Genomic DNA, 8,070 nt, shown 5'->3' on the forward strand with positions numbered 1-8,070 from the left:
ATGTCCCATCAGTCATGGCTGCCAGTGACATATTGAAGACATTAGCACCAAGAGACCAAACAGGAAGCCAAGGCACAGGCCCAAGAGATGTGTGCTATGTTATTTTTCTGAACTGGAGGAATGTTATTTGCTTACCAAACCAGTTTTAGTGTTATTTACTACTTTGAAGGAATGGAATCTCTCAAACTATTTTATGGATTTAGCCAAGCAATTTGAAATAATAGGTAAATTCTGCAAAAGCTTCAGTGCAGTAATACACACTGCATTATGTTCAATCTCTACTTGGTTAATCTGAATTACATAGCACACACTTCTAATTAACCAGGTTGACTGCAAAATTGTATGTGCTCAGTTCAAAAAATGTTGCGATTCTCAGCAGGGGTACAAAGTAAGCAGTCAAACGCTGCACACTGCCCAATCTAAAGCAAACATATTGCAAGCATCTGTCTTGAAAGAATAAATAAAGCAGACGCCCCCCTTCTTCTCATTCAATGCTAGAATAAAAAAAAGAGGGCCCAGAGAAGCAGGGTGCAAGAACAGTGAAAATAATAGCCATGCATACTATCTCTAAAATTCAGATGATAAGATGTTCTCTTAATAGCCCACATACAGACTTCCTGCTTATGAAACGTTCTGTAATGAGGAAGCTCACCAATGGTGAACAAATTGCTGGAAAGAAACAATTCATCCATTAATACCAACATTCCCCCTCAATTGCCGAGCCAGAGGGACAGTTGGGCACATTCTCAGTTGTGTTTTTATTTCACTTGTGCATGAAGTAATAGCTATGATTTCTCCCCCACAATTCAGTTTCCAAAGTCTCATCAGTGTAACAACTTTGCCTCCATGTATCCACACTTTCCTATACACTTTCAGCCCCAATCTACTTTGTCTACAGGCTGTAGCCAAAAGGCTGTTGTTGCCATGCTGCACCATAACTGGTGTTTGTTGGCAGTGTTACCATGGATATTGTGACAGTGGCTGTAAAAATTGTTACGTTCTCTCCAATTGTTCATGTGCTGAACAATTTGCATTTAGCTAAATGACTGATCAAAACAGGAACTTTGAAACCTAGTTTTAGGGATATGCAGCATTTCCCCCCCCCCAAAAAAACCAAATAAGAAAAGGTAGGTCCTCTGCAATATCCCTGAAGTTTTGACAGAATCAAAATTACAAAACTAAGATACATTTTGAGCTGGCACAAAAACATTAGAAAATGCATGTGCCCAGCAACATGTGAGCTTGAGACTCACAAGGGAAGACAGTCAAGAAGACAGGACCTTGGACAGCTCTAAATGGCCCTGCTTAACCAGTCACAGGAGATGCTACAACTGCAGGGAGCAAGTGTCAACTAAAGTGTTATGTAGCCTAACCAGACCGGAAGTGCTGCAAGCTCTGATTCAGGAGCAGCTGGCTGGTCAGCCAAAGAGCCCTTGCCTTATTTTGTAGCTTTTGAGTTCTGTGAGGCTGGGGAGGCAGCAGTACTGCACAGGACCCACCCTCTGAATCACAGGATGGTGACAATAGTCTGCTTGTCTTACTCCTTGTCTTACTCTTGCCTTGTCTTATTCCTTTCCCAATTTTGAACCAATCAGCTGTTCCATATCCAGTTCTAACTGTAGCTTCTTGTCCCACATAGAGATTTCTCAGGAGACAGATGAGGGTGCAAGAACTTGCCATAGTTTGCTGTGAATGAATAGAGAGATGGAAATAGAAGCAACTGTACCTGTGAAGGGAAGGCATTCCACAGATGAGATACCACCACAGAGAAGATGATACCCCTTCACAGTGGATCTGACATGAACCATAGATATTGTATGCAAATTTGTTTTTCATTATCAATATTCCAATTGATATTTCCCAACAAACTTTTTAAAAAAACAAGCAAACAAACAACCATTAATGGCATATCAGCATGTATGTAGCATTTCTTTAACATCAACAGGAACTGGAAACTTTTGATTAATTTTGTTTTAAAATCCAGTCCATTCCTATGCTGAATTCAAAGATTAGGGGTGGCACCCAACTAAGTCATACTCAGAACAGACCCACTGAAATCAATGGGTGAGCGAAGAAGTTATACTCTATTTCAGAACCGTCATAGAAGAAACAGCACTAAAATATAAGTGGGTCTTTCAGCAATAGTTCAAACATCAAATTAGTCACCAATGATCAAATGCAAACCATACAAGAGTGGGAACACATCCAGTAGCTCTGGCACTAAACGGCAAGTGAAAACGTAAACTTTGTTTTATTATTTTATTTATTTATTTATTTCCCACCCATCTGGCTGGGTTTTCTTCCATTTATCTTTTAACAGGATAAAAAGCTTGTGAAATAAAAACATCAACAGCTGTTAGTTAACATGTAATGGGAACACCCAAAATATCTTTAAAAATAAACAGCTGCTTTCGAATATTAAATAAATGCCTCTGAAGCATAACATCCTACTAATAATGCATATGGATATATAGTGCATACGGATATGTGTTCTGATTTTCATAACTAACTACATGCATCTCCTATTAATTTCTTTGAGAGCTAGAAGTCACTCCACACTCCTAAAAATTGGGTCCTCCATATAATTAGCTTTCTCTTAATTTGAAATGTGGCTGTATATTACAAAAAGTGTTGTGAAAGTAGTAAAGGCCTTAAAAACAAAGCAAGACTTCTGCTTGTAGCTTGATCTCCCCCCCCCCCCCGCCCTGGAAACAAATCCCACAAATGGGTCTCACTCAAGACAAGTATGGATGACTGCACCCTTAACCTATGTAATTTCCCCAATTATTCTCCACATGCTCAGCAGAACACCGAGTTCCCCCTTCTCTGTTGCTTTAAGAACTGCACAAGAATACTACAGCGAGAGTGGAGCTTGTAAAAAATCATCTGCTGCAGGATATTAGAATTTATTGTAAACATGTAGTGGCATGTATTTTTGCTGTTGTGCCACATTTAGGAGGAAAAGTAGCATACAAGTTAATATAATAATACAAACAAAGCGAATATACTCACATTCAAGATACCTCGGGGTTGCACCAATAAAAGTTAGGAGTAACATACCGCAAAATGCTATACATGTTTACTCAGAAGTATATCCCATTACTTTCAGCAGGAATTACTCCCTATTTTTCAGCATTGCAGTCTTACACTTCTATCAATAAGTATAATCCAACACCAATAGCAGGCCAACCTTGGATAGACTAAGGTAGATAGATAGATATTTATACAAAATGAACTTAAATCAAAAATTGAAAGTTCTATATAAAAATTCCTGCAGAACACAATTTTTATCTTTATTTGATTGATCTCTACACTAAACCTCGTTCTCTTTTCATTTAATTCAAGGCCAGAATCCAATGGCTTAGCATGCACAATAGGGTTCTTCAAAAACCTTTTTCTTTGAATAGCAGACCTCCATGCCATAGAAAACTGCTTGCAACTACCCTCATTTTCAAACGTAGTTCACCATGTGACATAGGATTATGTCAGGGGGCAGGGGACATAACCCAAAGCTTCCTTAGCTGTGCAGAACTAGTTATATGGTACTATGGTCAATGTCTCTTAGTTTGATGCAAGGGTAAGTTCTTGCCCTATTTTCTGTGCTCTCAAGGCATTCAAAGTGAATGTGTGAAGAAAGCCACCATGTCTCATGTGCAAGCATTCCTCATAAATGTCTGAAGGGGCCTTATAACTGTGTTCAGCTGAACATTGTTTAAACCATGCAGATGTGGTTATTTAAATATTTCCTTTTCAGCACAGCACAGTCGGCACATTAGGGGTAGAATGCATGAGCCCGTGCCTCTGTCACACATTCTTCCCCACGCCATGCAAGACTTCTGCCCCTCATAACTTTCAAATATCTGGAATTCACTATTTGCTGGTATTTGTTATTGTTTAGGGTTGCTATGTGTCCTCTTTTTCCAGGACACGTCCTCTTTTTCAGGGGTAAAATTTAATCTGCGTAGATTTTTAAAATTTGCCAAAATTTCTCTGGCTATACTTTCTTGATGAGACATAGACATAACTGGTAGATGAAGACTTGCTTTCCTCTTCTCTTCTCCTGCCCCCCTCAGCAATATATCACAGCTTCTATAGCCTGCATATATTAGGGGTTATTTTTTTAATTAGAGTCATCATGGCATCCTCTTTTTTGCTCTTCAAAATATGGCAACCCTAATGTTATTTGTTAATGCTTCCTAATTTTAACCTACTTTTATTAAATATTTTCTCCCGAATGTTTACAAATTAACTCTCTGCTATACGGATTTGCTACAGAAAGAAATCTTGTCTAGTCTTAATTGTGATCGTAGGCACTGCAGTCAGGATCCAAAAAGACGTGAAACAAATGGAGCAAGTCTTTAGAGATATTTTTTTTCAAGCATCACCTCTCATAATTTTATGCATACTGTGAGTAAGCTGTTCTAGACACAGGGCAACTTCTGAGTAAATCTACATGGGCTTGCTTTGTAGGAGGATTTTAAAAGCAGTTTGTGATGTGGCACAGGGGTCAGCTATCCTATGAAATGGATTTTTAAAATCCACTGGGTGAGCAGAAACTCTAGGAAGCTGCTTGGATCTCATCTATGTAGATACAGTGGTACCTCAGGTTAAGTACTTAATTGGTTCTGGAAGTCCGTACTTAACCTTAAGCGTACTTAACCTGAAGTGAGCTTTCCCATTGAAAGTAATGAAAAGTGGATTAATCCATTCCAGACGATGAAAAACACCCCCTAAAACAGCAATTTAACACAAATTTTACTGTCTAACGAGACCATTGATCCATAAAATGAAGGCAATAATAAGTGTGCTGTACTATAAAATAAATAAGACAGTATTGTAGATGAAAAAAATCAACATTTACAGCAGTACCTTGGGTTAAGTACTTAATTGGTTCCGGGGTGCCATTTGCACCCCGAAAAGTACTTAACCTGAGCGGCGATAGCGCCTGTGCGTGAAGCGCCGATAGAGCGCTTCTGCGCATGCGCAAAGTGCGCAGATCGCTACTGCGCATCCACGTGCGGTGGAACCCGGAAGTAAACACTTCCAGGTCCGTGGAGTACTTAACCTGAAAGTACCCAACCTGAAGCGTACTTAACCCAAGGTATGACTGTAATGAATAAGAAATTCAGATAGCCACATGAAGATTTCTCTCTCTCTCTCTTTCATTACGTACACCTGTACACAAGCCATGGTGCAGTTTGCATTTGCTCTCCAAAATATTAGAACAGCTAATATTTTAAAATAATTTAAAATTGTATTTATTAAGCCAACAACCAAAGGTCACAATAAAATGACTCTTCACCCTGTTCTGTGTTGTGCAAATCCCACAAGGTTTGAAAATGAGTGGATCATTATTATACTAGGAAACAAAACAAGTGCCATTGAAAACACTCAAGTCCTAAATCAGGGGTCAGCAAACTTTTTCAGCAAGGGGACGGTCCATTGTCCCTCAGACCTTGTGGGGGGGCTGGACTAATTTTTTTTAAAAAAATATGAACTAATTCCTATGCCCCACAAATAACCCAGAGATGCATTTTAAATAAAAGGACACATTCTACTCATGTAAAAACATGCTGATTGCCGGACCATCCGCGGACTGGATTTAGAAGGCGATTGGGCCGCATCCGGCCCCCGGGCCTTCGTTTGGGTTTAGTTTGGGGACCCCTGTCCTAAATAGTCCCATTAAAGGTAAAGGGACGCCTGACCATTAGGTCCAGTCGTGACAGACTCTGGGGTTGTGCGCTCATCTCACATTATTGGCTGAGGGAGCCAGCATGACAAAGCCGCTTCTGGAAAACCAGAGCAGCATACCTTCCCGCTGTAGCGGTCCCTATTTATCTACTTGCACTTTGACATGCTTTCGAACTGTTAGGTTGGCAGGAGCTGGGAACTAGCAACGGGGCCATCGCAGGGATTCGAACCGCCGACCTTCTGATGAGCAAGCCCTAGGCTCTGTGGTTTAACCCACAGCGCCACCTGTGTCCCATTGCATAACCCTTAATTATGCTATATTTTAACAGCTACTGCATCTTTACATGACTATTACAAAGTTAATGCCAACAACACATTGCTTGTGTAATTTCAAGCAAAAGAATAGATAAAATAGGAATGTGTTTCAAATCAATAAAACTGTCGTGTGTGTGTGTGTGTGTGTGCAAAGGGGCCATGTTAGTTCATAAGAAAATGAAAGGGGAAAACCCCACAGTTGGGCAAGACTTTTATTAGTATCAACCAGCAGGTTTTGGCTGTACAAAATCTAACATTTCCCACCATTTTAAAACTTATTTCTGGAACCAATTCCAACTGATGTAAATACACATTGACACATTGTGGTACGCCATAAGCCATGACTTGCTGCTCCTACCTTTGTTCCTCCCTCCCTGGAGCCAGGAGGAACAAACCATGAGCCTTGGTTTACCTTGGTTTACCGTGATATAGGAGCCAGCACTTGTGGCTTTGTTTCTCTCCAAACCATGTTACTCACACTGGAACACCGTCGCTCTGACCCAATCTGAAATCAACAGTATATTGTACCAAAAGCTTTTTTAGAATTTAGAGTTGGAGCAGCAACTCATGAATGCAAATCCCTGCACAGCCATGATCAAACTTGCAGCAGTGCCCTATGGTATGGCATCGCATACACCAACCTACCTTGGTAGCTTGTTGTGATGATAAAATGGGATAACCCCTGCCTATGCCACCAGGAGTTCCTTGGAGGAAGGCTAGGATGAAAATGTGGTAGATGTTGGGTCTTCCAACTACATTACAGGAACTATGATAAACATGATGTGCAAAAATGCCATTGGTGCCAGATCACTAAGAGAGTTGTAGGTAGCTCTGGTGAGATTTGCAAAGGAAAACCTTACCAGCGTTCATCACAAGCTTCTCTTCGATTTATTTTCCCCAGGCTTTTTGTTTTTGTTTGCAGCCCTTGTCGTGAAAACTTTTGAGAGAACAAGACAAATAGCTCGTTTAAGGTGGCCAAACTACCAAGGAGCTGAAAGCATCTTTGCCTCTCTTTTTCCAAAGGACAAAAGGAGCTTCACTGACTTATAGACTGAAGAGATCTAAAACATAACCTAGGAAACTCTACAATGATTACAACTTGCAGCTGTAAATGTCAACTCCCAGCGAGTTCCTCCTGTCCTCGCTAAAACTCTTGCACGTCCCATTTGACAGACGATGAGGACAAGACTGCCACGGATGCGCAGTCTAGTCCGCGGCAGCGCAAACACAAGCCTGCCTCTATTGCTTGGCAAATCGTCTCCCAGCCAGTCGCAACACCTTACACGCTCTTCGCTTTCCCCTCTCTGCCTCCCTGCGCAAACTTCAGCAGGTCCTTCCTGCAGCATCCTTAATGCAGTGCAGTCTTGGCCATGTTTACTCCGAAGTAAGCTCCCCTGGCTTCAAAGAGACTTGCTCTCTGGCCAACCCGCCGTCCCAAGCACCCCGGAGGCACCCAAAGTTAACTGAAAGTAGCCCCTCCCCCCCACTCCAATCTACCCGACCAAAATAGTAACACCATATTAATACCAATACTAGTAATACTAATAATAATAACGATTAAAGCTCCTGCGAGCTGTGACGGTTATAGCGGTGTGGCGCACAAAGGCACCCACTGACGCTCGTGCTCCCCAACGCAGTCGGTGCCAAAAGACCCTCAGCCAGAGCTAGCCAGGCAGAAGAAGAAGAAAGGAAAACACGTACCTTTGCTGTGGCGACCAGCTGGAATTTCGGCCGCTCTTTTCACGCAGGGGGGAGAGAGAAGGGGGAAGGAAGAAGGAGAAACTGCTCCTGCTCCTCCTGCTCCTGTGAGGCGCGCGCCCTTTCCCCTCAAGCCCCACGCTCTTCACCCGGCTGGCAGTGGAACCATAGCTCCCTCTCCCTCTCCCTCTCCCCCCCGCCCAGCCCCCTTCGGCCTTTATCCCAGCCAGCCAGCCGGTCAGCTCGGCGTCGGCGCCGTCTGCAGAGGAGCCTTGAGGCTGGCGGGCGCGCGGCGCTGGTGAGGACAAGCAGCGGGCGGGAAAATGCTGCAGCTTCTCGCTCGCTACCTGTGCGGCTACTAGCACT

General features: G+C 42.4%; 1 protein-coding gene across 1 annotated transcript in view; it reads right to left on the reverse strand.

The window, feature by feature from the left end:
• LOC118088495 (leptin receptor) overlaps positions 1-7,846 on the reverse strand; it is a 53,948-nt gene extending 46,102 nt beyond the window's left edge. Inside the window, exon 1 of the mRNA XM_035122208.3 lies at positions 7,708-7,846. The gene's annotated coding sequence lies outside the window, so the exon portion shown is untranslated. The remainder of the gene's footprint in view (positions 1-7,707) is intronic.
• Positions 7,847-8,070: the final 224 nt, after the last annotated feature.

This window comes from Zootoca vivipara, chromosome 7 (genome assembly GCF_965207765.1).
Source record: "Zootoca vivipara chromosome 7, rZooViv2.hap1.1, whole genome shotgun sequence".
Taxonomy (NCBI): Eukaryota; Metazoa; Chordata; class Lepidosauria; order Squamata; family Lacertidae; genus Zootoca; species Zootoca vivipara.